The sequence below is a fragment of the Periplaneta americana genome, chromosome 15 (assembly GCF_040183065.1).
Source record: "Periplaneta americana isolate PAMFEO1 chromosome 15, P.americana_PAMFEO1_priV1, whole genome shotgun sequence".
In the NCBI taxonomy this organism is placed as follows: domain Eukaryota; kingdom Metazoa; phylum Arthropoda; class Insecta; order Blattodea; family Blattidae; genus Periplaneta; species Periplaneta americana.
Window position 1 is genome coordinate 141,971,962 of NC_091131.1, and position 13,872 is coordinate 141,985,833.

Here is a 13,872-nt window from a genome sequence, read left to right on the forward strand (position 1 = left end):
AATAGGACAGTTGAAAGATTCCTACCACAGAATACGAAATGGCTTGAAAATCTGCGTGTTTTCCAGTATGCGTTACTGAAACGCAATAGAGAGTCAAACGTCCATTACTAAAATTTAGTAAAGTGGTGAACGTTATAAAAGACGAAAAGCACAGGGATTAAGACAAAACATAGTTCCTTCAGAACTCGTATATGCCACACAAATGAGTCTTCGTGAAGCAGGAGAGATTGTTACTACTGCTGCTGCAATAAAAGACGTAGGTACAATTTTCAACACCAATCAGTACGTCAACATGCAGAAAAGCTTACAAATTAATTTCAGAGCATTGTCCATTCTAGTTGAAGTTAAATTAACAAAATTCCATTATAACCTGATTAGGTCCGAGACTAAAAATCCATCACCTACATTTTCCAGCAATACAGAACGGCACTAGAAGCACAAAAGATATGCTATTCTGATACCAATGTCATTCAAATAACAGAAAAGTCTGCTGAATCTGATCTGCAGGCATTGTTGGACCATACTTCATAAAGAATATTGAAAGTCCCAAGAAAGAAACTGAAGCATTTGTCTGCAGATGTAACGTCACTTCTGTCAGCTCCAGATGCATCTACACATTTAGGTGTGTCACTCAGGCCTTTGATAAAGATGACTCCCTTACCTCCGCAGACTAGGATGCTAGCGAATGAAATAATTACTGTACTATACACACATTATATATAGATTTTTGTATATAGATAAAATAGACTATAACTTTGAATATCCTAAGAAGCAATGAAATGATCATCTACGCAAAAAAGCATATACTATAGCTATTTATGTAAATTTACTCGATATTTAATTCTTAATTATGTTACTTTTACGATTTGTTTCAACTTTGTTTCGTTCAAATTAATTCAAACATCTCTAGAGGTTTTGGCCAAGAAATTGGGAAAATGAACCACTGTGCGTCGCGACTATAGTAGGAATCCAGTGTGGTTTCATCAAATTTTGCTGCTTTCTATGCAAGTGAGACTGTCGAACTAACAAGCAAACATTCTGATGGGGACAGATAAAAAAGTTAAATTTTTTTCCTTCCACCATGTTAATAATATCAAAAGAAGTGCTTATACAAATTTTGGCCACTCAACTGCAATTACGAGGCCGTCCAGAAAGTGATTTTCCCTGGGGCTGTTTACAGAAAAAAGCACAATTGCATGGAAAGATTTATTGAAACAAATACAGTAATTGTTGCGCTATTTGTCAACATATCTCCCACTGGAATTGAGACATTTGTCACACCATGGGATCAATTTTTTTATCCTTGTGTCATAGAAGTCAGCCGTGTGGGATTGAAACCAGTGTTTGACAGCTGTCTCCACCTCTATCGATATGACAGATGTCTCAATTCCGGTAGGGAATATGTTGAAAAATAGCTCAACAATTGCTGTGTCTGTGCCAATAAATTTTTCCAATGAAATTGTGTTTCCTTTCTGTTAACACCCCCTGGCGAACTTATTTTTTTACGGCCCTCGTAATTGCAGTCAAGTGGCCAAAATTTGTATAAGCACTTGTTTTGACATTATTAACATGGTGAAAGAAAAAAATTAAATTTTTTTATTTGCCTCCATCAGGAGTTTGCTTGTAAGCAGAAACATTATAAAGTAAGAGAGTGGCCTGTAAATGCTTTAAACAGGGAAGGTATCAGTTTCCAGCATTTAAACAAAAAATTCGCAAGTGAAGCTAAATTGAAAAGAGGTATTTTTTGTTAGCCCACAAATCCATGAAATAATACAAGACAGTGTATTTGAAGATTTGCTATTGGACAACGAGAAAGAACATGGGTATAATTCAAGTCTATGTGCCATAATTTTCTAGAAAATGTAAGGGCTGAAAATTACAAAGAAATAATAGAAGACATGCTAGAGAGATATAAAACTTTGGAATGTTATGTCATTAAAATACTCCCAACCTGGGTGCCATTAGTGATGAACACAAAGAATATATTCACCAAGATATTGCTGTCACAGAAGAACGATACAGAGAAAAGTGGACACCTAATATGTTAGCCAACTATTGTTGACAGCTAATTAAATACATTACTGATGTGAGCTATAAGCGGAAGTCTTCCAGAAATTTTGTTTGAAGATGTGAGCAAAATCCAAGTGCTTTTTTTATTTTTACATACAAGTATTCATTATAGATCATTCTAACTACAATTTTTTAATTTCACATACTTGTCTTATAATAATTTTTACCTTTATGAAGGTCTGTATTAGAGGTAGTTATGTTTAATATATTTTTTGCGACTATTTCAAAAACAAATTTCCAGAAAAATTGGTGTGTGATAGGGAATTTTGGACTTATTATCTGACATCAGCACAGCACAGGCCAATTATATGAAATTGCCTATTTTTATTTTAGTGCAAAACAACAGGTTTAAATTTGTTGCCCAGTGTTGTTGTTATTATTATTATTATTATTATTATTATTATTATTATTATTATTATTATTATTATTATTATTATTATTGCTCTTAAAGCAACAGTAAAAATAGATAAATCCTAATTCCTCCCATAAATATATGTAATATTTTAGAAAATACAACAATTTTCCCCTGTAAACTGTAGTATAAATAGTGTTGGGATGCAGGAATATTCCCAGATGATTTTTTGGGAATATTCCCAGAATAGGAATTTTTTACTATTCCTAATTTTCTTTACTTTGGCAAATGTTGCAAGTTACGACCTAAGGGAAACATAGAATGTTGCGAGTATTGGCAATAATTACGCGATTATTCCCGCATTCCACGAGGAGATTATTGAACTGTTGATCTTGTTGTCTTGTTAAGCAATGAATGAGTCAGTTATGTGGAAGAAGTGGATTTAGAGGCTACACTGCCCATGCAAACACAATGCAAGTCATTTATCAGGTTTAGGTTTATTTAAATTAGTACTTACAAAATATCTATCCCTTTGCTTATTAGTTGCCAACATACCAGCTATGTTGGCATATTGTGAAGAATTTTTTTAAAACTTAAAATTGTAAAATAAAAAAAAAAGATCCTGCTTAAACAGATGAAAACTTACTTGCTAAGGGGACAATTGTAGCCGTCCGTGAAAATGACATTAGACATTTATGGTACAGTAAAATTTTAGGTAAAATGAAAGAATATTGTTTTTCAACATTAATATTCAGATTATGTAAATTATGAATAGTTTAGTAAAACGTGAAGAGTGACATTTTTGTAGGTTACACCACCACTGAAAGATAAATGAATCAGGAAATTAAAAAACCCCACATGTCGACTTTTTATGAAAATCGAGATTACATGGATTATGTGCTTTTGAGAGGTAGACACATTGTTACAAAAAAAGCACATGTGTCCATTTCCAGTATGCAGTAGTGAGGTGTGAAAATATCTCAGTTCAATCAGAAACCCCATATATTGTATACATGAGGAGTTTTTGCATTTCCCATATTGACTACAACCTTTGTATACCAAGGGAGTGGCCCTATAAACTGAAAGAAAATGGTACATCTACAGGAATTCAAATCGTACAGTACCTTTCGGACGAAGATGATATAAATATGTTCTATTCTAACATGTACAATTGGCCTGTATGTGACAAAGACTCGGAAGGTTGAATGTCACAACATTGTAATTATATAAAACATTAAAGAAGGAAATATGCTTCATTTAATCTGAAAAGTATTTTAATTGTGCCTAAGAATTTTAGAAACCCCACATATACATTAAATCTAAAAAAAAATAGCTGCCCTAAATATGGGTTCGATAGATCGGCCTACTAATCAATTCACAATGAACAATGATTAAAAACAATTATGTGACGATGTTTATTTTCTTTGTTACTATTTGACCCAGGGAATCAGGGTTTTGTGTGTATGCTTCTACTTACTTATCATAAGTATACATAAAAACATAAATATCTAATCCCAACACAACAATATCTGTACAGTTTTTTGTTTCTTCTGAAAAATTTGGTTTAGTGTACATGTGGGGTTTCTGAATTTCTTTATTCAAATGCCTTCTTTCTCTCTGATGCTTCTTGCATTTAGCAGGGTGCATTAAGTGACATCACAATTTTCATCATGATAACTATATTGCCACCCTCTCATTGAGGGTCTTTTAGATTGACCTCTATATTTTTGTGTAGGGCTAATTACTCTGTATTTTAACTCTAATCTGAAATAGCAATAAAATTGCTTATTAATTGGAAAAATTACATTTTTTGTAATGTTGTTCAACAGTTGATAATTATTAAGATATGCTTCAACTGTAAACATCTCAACTCATCTGTAAAACCTCACTTTCAATCCTTGCAACAAATAACTACAACAGTCTTTGATATTTTGGTGACTAGAAATTTTTCAGGGAATATTCCCAATGATAAAGTTCTCGGGAATTTACCTATCACTAAGTACAAATGATTTTTAATATGTGCAAGATTGCAGTGAGGAAAATGCTGAAATTGTATCCATAATACATGCAAGTTTTTCATGAACTGAAACTGACCAACTACACTAAATGTGTGCGGTATTCCGAATAGTTTAAGATCTTCATTCATGGAGACATTTCCATTTTAGATAAAATGTTTTTCGCAGATGAGGCATTGTTTCGCCTCAGTGGATATGTCTGTAGCCAAAATTACCGAACATGAAGCTCTGAGAACCCACATCTGTTTCTCGAATCTCCGCTACTCCTGTAAAATTGGTGTCTAGTGTGCCATATTAAGACAACAAATAGTCAGGCCCTTGTTCTCTGAATGCTGAGGCCTACAAATATATTGTCAAGCAGTTCATAGTGCAAGAGATGAACGTGACTCCTGAATACAGCAGGACAGTGTGATCAGCATATAGGGAATTATAAGTATGGACAATGCTCGTCAGTACCTTTGATGTAGCAGGAACTTATTTTAGTGACCTTCGAACCAACTGTCTCGACATCAGCGTGAGGTTCTGTCTTTTTCCTTAGAGTTAGCAGTTATAATTGCACCAGCAATCGACAGCAGAAATACTTTTTAACAGACTTACCAGCAAATAGGGATTACTGTTCACTGGTACTCGAATATACTGACCTCTAACATTTGAAAGTGATATCAAACGCTAACCTAGCGCATGCAAACGAAAAAAATTAGAGCTGAAAATTTCGCTCAATGTTCATTCTTATTACTGGGTCATTCCATGTCAACTCAACCAAACGATGCTGAATCAATATCACCAAATTGGCCTCCCCCACCCACCCCCTCCCAAAAGTTAGTTCACATTAAAGAACTTTTAAACCCCGCAGGAAAAGCATTCATTGCAAATAGTTTAGGTTTTGTTAACATCAATTGAGTCATCAAACATTGCATTTATTTTTATACATTTTGTTTTTTTCGATATATTGTAGTTCTTTACTGAAAGAACTTGTTTGTAACACTTCTTATTAGACATATAATAGGCAAGAGATTTGCCTAAAGATGTCCCCACCCGGAGATCCGATTGGGGGACAGTTTTAACTCCGGAATAAGGACTCATACTCATGTATCTTGTGGCTTTCATGTAACTGTTTTCTTAACGGGCACCAGTTTTTACAATGTGGCAGTTACATCACCCAACGTAAACCCCCATTATGCAAGGGGGATCGCACCTGTCGTTGGTCAACGGGTCCTTCGGACCTAGCCGGGAGGACTAAATAGATGTTATTTAGATCCACCGACCTTTCCCTCATGTGCCGCTGAGGGACGCTGTTGTGCTGTGATAGGCCAGCACATATGTAAATGGCATTTCCTCCATCTTAGATGAAACAGTTATACCGCTGTGACTCGGTCAGCTTTAATAACAGCAGCAAATGCTAACATCAATAAACTTGAACAAATACAAAATCAGGCTCTTCGCCTAATCACTGGAGCAGTTAAATCCACACCTGTTGATGCCATGCTTGCCTTAACACGGATTCTATCAATAACAACAAAAATAGAAGAACAAGCACTGCTCCAACATGAGAAAATGTTACGACTGCCAAACTCTAAATGGACAGAAAAGAACCTCCCTTCTTCAATCCTTAAAACTCATAGCAGTTTCCTAGAAAAGGTAACACAGATTAAATCCAAATTGAGCATTCCTAACACAAGAGAAAATTTACTTATAAGAGAAAATCCATTGGAATTATTGCAACCTACTTTCAGTTTGGAATTAACAGAGGAAATAAGTAAATCAGACACACCAAAAGAAATACAAAAACTTCTAGCACTGGAAACGATCAATACTAGATACCCTACAGAAGAATGGCTACACATATGTACCGATGGATCCACCACAGCAAACCTTACTGGAGCTGGAGTTACATGTACACATTTTTCCTTTTATCATTCTGTTGGCAGAGACACAACAAATTATGATGGTGAAATAGAGGCTATACACATTGCTCTCCGACAATTATTAAATCTTCCCTTAAATAAATATAACAAGACAGTAATTCTTTCAGATTCTAAAGCTGCAATTCAGGGAATATGTTCAAATGCTACAAAGAAGTCAACAAAAATAAGAGAATGCTACAAAATGTTAACACAACTCCAAAAAGTTAATAAGATTGTCCATCTCCAATGGATTCCAGCACACTGTGGAGTCATGGGGAATGAAACCGCAGACACACTTGCAAAGAAAGGCACAACAATAAAACAAAAATCTAAATTTAATTTCTTATATTCCTCAATAAAACACTTGATCACTACAAAATTTTCTCATTCATACCTACAAGAAATAGAATCAAATGCTAAAGACAAAAAATGGATTACACTACTTTCCAAACCAGATATAATCCCCCAGAGACCAAGAAAAACAGCAGTTGCAGCCTTCAGACTATTGACAAATCATGACTGTCTAGCAAGTCATCTCTACAGAATAGGTATCTCAGCTTCACCCATATGTGTCCTGTGTAACGATCCAGCAGAAATGAATGAAGACCACTTGAAGACCTGTGAAGCATTAAGATCAGAAGAAACTACAGTTCAAAAGTATTGGAAAGCACAATTGCTAATGGCTTCATTGCCAAATGCAAGGCACTAGACGACAACAACAACATATAATAGGCAAGAAACTGTTCCAAAATTTTGTGAAAATATTGAATTTTAGAATTTTATTTTCCATATACGAACATGAAGTCTAGCCTTGCAATGGAGTCTATATTTATATGTGTCTTACAGGGAAAAAAACTGTCCTAATACAGCTAACTAAACATGGAGATAAGATGCTCAGAATTTGGCAAAAATTAAAAAGGTCGTAAAAATGGCATTTTCAGCTATTAAAATTTGCTCTTTGCTCTTAATGGGTTGAAGGAAAATTCTGAAAAAAAAAAAAAAAAAAAAAAAAAAAGAAACTCGAACAATTGACTTGTCATAATCAGGATTTGAACCTGGACCCACTCATTTCATGGTTATACATGTTAACTTATAGTGGACTGTTCGAGGTTTCCATCTATGTAAATATGATAAAGTGTTTTTTAAAAATTTCCGAAGACATGTCCGAAATTTTTATATTAATAAATTTATGTGTATATAAATATTTCATGCTAATACTCAGCATCATCTCAATAGTCATTAGTTCCGTCGTTGTCATAAACAGCACCATGTCTACGAAAATAATGGAGCTTTCCAGTTCATGAAAACTTCCATTTCGAGCCCTGATTGCTAACATACAATAAAATTATAGTTTTAGACTGGGGTTTAGATATAATCAAGAAGTCAAAGTTGGCTAACCTTTGTTTATGTGTAGATGATGCCGAACTGAGCCCCACCATCTTTGCCAAGGAGGAGAGAGATTGCAGAAATCGTCAATACAATGTACGAACACATAACTCCCCTGATGTGCACAGTGCCTATAATATCAAGGCAACACTGTTACTTCCTGTTCTGGCCATTATTAACAAGTTGGTCTCTAGCTTTGTAGCCGTGTGTTAGTCTGTGATGTTTTAATGCAATTAATATAGTCTGTATGCGAAAAGTGACTTAACAAGGTATTTTAAAAGCATAGCAAATAACAACAAAATCACTGACGTGTATGAAGATGAAGACACACTTCAAAATAATTCAGCAATTCTTATAGGCCTTGATGGCGATGCTACATCTTGTGTATCAGTGCAGACGGCAATGGCATCAGTTACTCATTTAGATAATGAAGATGCCTCAGCAGGTATTGAATACAAAAGAGATTAAAGTTTCAACTTTCACTAAAAATTAGGATGATCGAAGTTTTCAAAGTTCGTGACTGGGTCATTTGCTTGGCCGAGATGAGAAATAGAAATAGATAAAGCATTTTCCTACACTTGTAGCATTTAGCCAAAATGAGACCAAGGAAATTTACCTTTACAATCATGGGCTTCAATAACTGGAAGAAAGCATTGAACAATGGAAAGAGGATTCTATGGCCATGAAAAATCAAAAGTGCATGTTAAGTCTATGTATAATTGGAAAGAATGCAGTTTGAGAGAACAGAAGGAGCTGTCAGTTTCAAAAATAGTGAATGAAAAAGTAAATATAAAGGTAAAAATAGCCCCTTCACATGGCATGAAGATACTTGGGGGCATGGAGGTAGAGCCCCATGCTTTCTAGAATGGGGTGGTGTGGTCGGTACCATGCTCCAAACACCTTTTACCCCTGGAAAATATCCAATATTCAATTTGATATGAGGCTGAGAGAACCTCAGCCATTTTGGAAGTTTGGCGACAAGAAAATCCCGCCACCACCTGGGATCAAACCCCAGACCTTCCAGTCCATAGCCAGCTGCTCACTCAAATACGTAATCTATATTAATAATTAAGTAATACAATATTCCGACAGTATATCAAGTTACCTGTGCTTAAGGATCTGTTTTAATCCTACCTTATGGCTCATTTGTGCTCAGCTCTCGATTCACTCAGAAGTTACCATAATGGCATGTAGCATATTATGTGCATCTAGAGGAACTACACATTCCAATGGTGAAAGAATTACACAAATCAGTTCAGTAGGTTCTGAGTTTATCTCATAAAAACACATAAACGCTCTCTTTTTATATATTAATATTGATAAACATTAATATATGCTTGTCATAGAATACAATAATATCCAATAAAAATAGTGTTAAATGATTATCTTGACTTTGTTATGCAAGGCCGCCTTAAATAAACACAGAATCATTTGTTTTCACTTCATTGTATTAGTCTGACTGAGGCACACTGACATAAAACACATTGTTCTTTTTAAACTCGTATATATCTCATTAAATATTAGTCCTATCAAAATTTTGCATAGAATAAAATTTGTCAGAAACATTTTTAAAGCAACTTTTGTAGTGTGACATTTTTCTAAAAATCAATAATAAGCGAGATATTTCGATTTATTTACTTCAGGTCCCTTTATAATCTCCAGTTTAAAGAAAGTATTTTGAATGCCATATAGCCTAAAATCTAAGTGGGAACTAACTTATCTTACATACCATTTTCATAGAAATTAGTTCAGCCATTATCACGTGAAAAGTTAACAAACATACAGACAGACAGACAGACAGACAAACAAAAATTTCAAAAATGCGATTTTCGGTCTCAGGATAGTTAATCATACATGTTAACAGCAATTATTTTTGTAAAAGAGAAAATTACCAGAAAAATTGTTGTTACAGTTTAGTATTAGTATAGATATTGGAAACTTAGAAATTCTTTTAGTTGGTTATTTAATGATGCTGTATCAACTACTAGTGTCGATAGAATTGATGATAGTGAGATGGTATTTGGTGAGATGAGGCCGAGAATTCGCCATATATTACTTGACATTCACTTTACAATTGGGGAAAACCTCGGAAAACACCAACCACGTAACCAAGTGGGCATTGAACCTGCACTCAGCGTAACTCCAGATCAGCAGGCAAGCACCTCAGCCAACTGAGCTTTGCTGGTGGCAAACTTTGAAATATGTGGAACATAATAGGCCTACTGATCGAAAGTTTGATGGTGAAGAACATACATTAAGTACAGATCTTCTTAGAACAGTAGACAAAAAAAACTTTTCTTCCGGTTTTTATGAAGAGGCTGCTTGGAATATTGCATCCTGCTGACAAATGTTTACAAAATCATGAGACCAGCTTGAAGCAAGCTAATGATATGGCTGGTGTTGTAAAAACTAAATCCAAAAGATGCTAGAAGAAGAGTTTCATGATGTCGTGGAAGAAAGCCACCATTTGCATAGTGAAAACCATCAAAGAACTCAGAACGAACTAAATCGAAAAGGTAGCAAAAAACTAGAAGATTACATCATTTAAACTGAAGAAAGAAGGCGCAGCAGTGCAGAAATTTGAGTCCTCTTTATTGGGAGGCAAGAACCAAAATGGGTTAAATGTTCCCAAACATGAAAGAATTAGCCATCAGTACTCGACAAAAGTCAAAATTTGGAGCGCATTTTTTGTTGAAACCATCAATAAAGTACCGTATTGCAAGAACTGAACACAAAAGATTTCTATATAACAGCCCACTTGTATCTGCAGAAATGTTAAGCACTGACTTTAATAAATTTATTACATTTATTTCAAAGAACTTGATATAAATATCCCACAAAAAGAAGAAATTGTTGTAGCGAGGAAAAAATATGTTTCCAGGGTAATTAGTGATTTAGAGCATGCTGGTTCAGTTCACGAAGCGAATATTGATCACCTTTCAGGTGATATTGCATTCAATGAAATCTGCATTTCACAGTGTACTGTATATAATCTGCTAGCCATCTCAAGAACATATGGAAGCAGTATAGCTATATGTGAGAGCACCTGGGTAGATCGTCCTAAGTCCCAAGGCATGGATTCACGAGAGCCTAACCTGGTGCTTCTACCTTTAAAAAAAAATCACAAAGACTTTCTTAAAAAAATTGACTAATTTCTGGTAATGTATGTTAATCAGTTCACTTGAGGCAAAATTCAATTGGCATTTGCAAATCTAATTAGAAGGCACATACATTTAATTTTTAAGCTCCCCTTGTTATTAGTTTGTTACTTCTGTTAGCATTTTGAGTTTTATGTAACCCCATTTTTCCTCATTCCTGTTAACAATGAATCTGTTAAAAGTGTAATATTTAGGATGTTATTAAATGTATAATTTTCAAATTAAGGCATTTTTATTGTAACTTGTCCCATTTTACGCTTAATTATTTCAAATACAAATATTTAAAAATGGGTTACAGGCCTGTCTTTTAGCGAGGGCCGCCCATAGGAATTGTGGCTTCCCTCACAAACATTTGTTAGAACCCTTCTCCCTCGCCAATAGTTCACAGACTAATCAAGATCCCTAAGAGCTGACAAGACTTTAAGGAAGAATTATACATTGTCAGATACATAGCACAGAAAGATGGATACAACCCCAACATAATAGACATCATAAAAAAGACTAAACAAAACAAAGGAATGTAACACAAACACAAGAACATAATAAATACATCACACTAACATACGTAAATAAAAACACATACAAGAGTGCATTGTCTTTCAAGAAACTAAAATGCAGCATTGTATATCAGGCCTATTGTATATAGAATACAGAACGCACTATAAAAACATCTCAACATACAGACAAGACAAAGAAATACAACTCAACAAGTTTATAAAAACTATTATGCAATAGTTCTAATGACTTCTACATTGAACAGACTTCAAACACATTACAAGGCACATATCACAGCCAGAACCAAAACACACAACAATTCAATCTATGCAGAACACATCACAAACTCTAACCACAACTACAGCATCATAGACACTGATATGAAAATACTACATATTCAACCAAAAAACCAGAAACTCGATACTCTAGAAAAATACGAAATTTATAGACACACTAAAACACAACCACAATACATCCTCAACACGCAATTGAATTTCAAAACATACACCTTTTTCGATACAATCATGAACACATCCCACCACAACAGGAAATTAAGATAGCACTGAAACTCACTAGAATTCAGAAGATGATTGAAATAACATCGAAACTAGTCATTCAGGTAAAATAATGCCAGAATTTAAATATTTACAGTGAAGTTGTTATTTGATGTTACGTCAACTGTCTGAAGACAGGTTTGAACCTCGTGACACCAATAAGACTTTACTTATGAGGCAACTAAGCCAGGAGATAATGAGGTAGGGTGGCCAGTTCCTTTCTCCCTCCATTGCATACATCGCTGATTAGCTACATATTACACTAGTCAGACTTCAGATGTATACAAGCAATTGTTCTTCCTCTGACATATATCGTCTGTGAGAAGTACTGCCTGATGATAGATGTACATATCATTTAGAACCTCAATCAGAGGTTATTTATTTAATCTAAATATTCATATTTTTTATATTCATATTCATTATTATCAAATAACTATCATGTAATGGTTTCCCTCACAATAATTTAATCTAAATAACTTATGGTAAGTGAGTTTAATGAATGTTGAAGTTCTGTAATTTGAATACAGTACTAACTTAAGACAATAAACTAAGGAAATATTGTTACATGTCCGCACAAAGGAAATAATCGTTCAATTTATAGTAACCTACTTCTGAAAACTTGTTGAAAACATAATTACTATTTAAAAAATAAGCTATGTTATATAACAACATTATTTTTTCAAGTAAAGAAAATTTTTGTGAAGATTTTTTGTCTATCTCTCCCTAAAATATATATAAAAATCAGGCAGGAGCCCCTCTGGCATCCAGGCCCCTCAACTCGAATAGTGTCCATTCCCCTCTATGGATGGCTCTGGTGTAGAGCAGATCTTATATAGTACCGGTAATTTAATTTTGCACATTGAAAATAATTTTACCTACATGAAAAAAAATTGCATAGTATGCATAGTCATTAGTATTCTTACCTTCAACATCACGTCATGTAAATTGTAAAACAAATATTCGGTTCATTAAGTCAAATTATATACAAGATTGGTGTGCATCACATCAAAAATAATTTCAAAACTCGTCGTCACTGTCTACCTCAGAACTATCACTTTCTAAATTTACCACAACCCTTTCAGTAACTCCGTCCCTATTGGTACCTATGTCCTTGGTACACAGAGGAAATTTAGTCATATACAGGAGTGTCTGTAAACAAGTGATATTTGAACGGAGCAATAGAAAGGTTCAGTTGCATGGATACACTACCAGAAACCCTCCTATTCTTTTTGCCCCTACTATAGCAATTCTTTCAGTGGAAAAGAACTTCTTGACGAACTTGAAGTTATTGTTAAGTTCGCTCAGATTAAAGAACATGAAATGAATGGGCTTCCTTTTATAGTAGAAGTAAGTGTTTTCAAGGAAAATAGTTATTATAGGCCCATGTTCAGTAGCCTACTATTTGTTTTTTTATTGTTTATGTGGTTCATTTCATTCATAGTTTTCTGCCCAAGGGCAGATCTTTCACTACAAACCCAGCATTCTCTAATATTTCCTATTTTCTGCCTTCCTCTTAGTTTCTGCATATGATCCATGTATATCTTAATGTGTCTATCATCCGATATCTTCTTCTGCCCTGAATTTTTCTCCCATTCACCATTACTTCCAGTGGATCCTTTAACAGGCAGTTTCTTCTCAGTCAATGACCCAGCCAACAGTTTCTCTTCCTGATCAGTTTCAACATCATTCTTTCTTCACCCACTCTTTCCAACACAGCTTCATTTCTTATTCTCTCTGTCCATTTCACACGTTCCATTCTTCTTCATATCCACATTTCAAATACTTCTAGTCATTTCTCTTCACTTTGTCATAATGTCCATGTTTCTGCCCCACACAATACCATACTCCACACAAAGCACTTCACTAGTTTATTCTTTAGTTTTTTTTTTCCAGAGGTCCACAGAAGATGCTCCTTTTTCTATTAAAGTCTTAATTTGC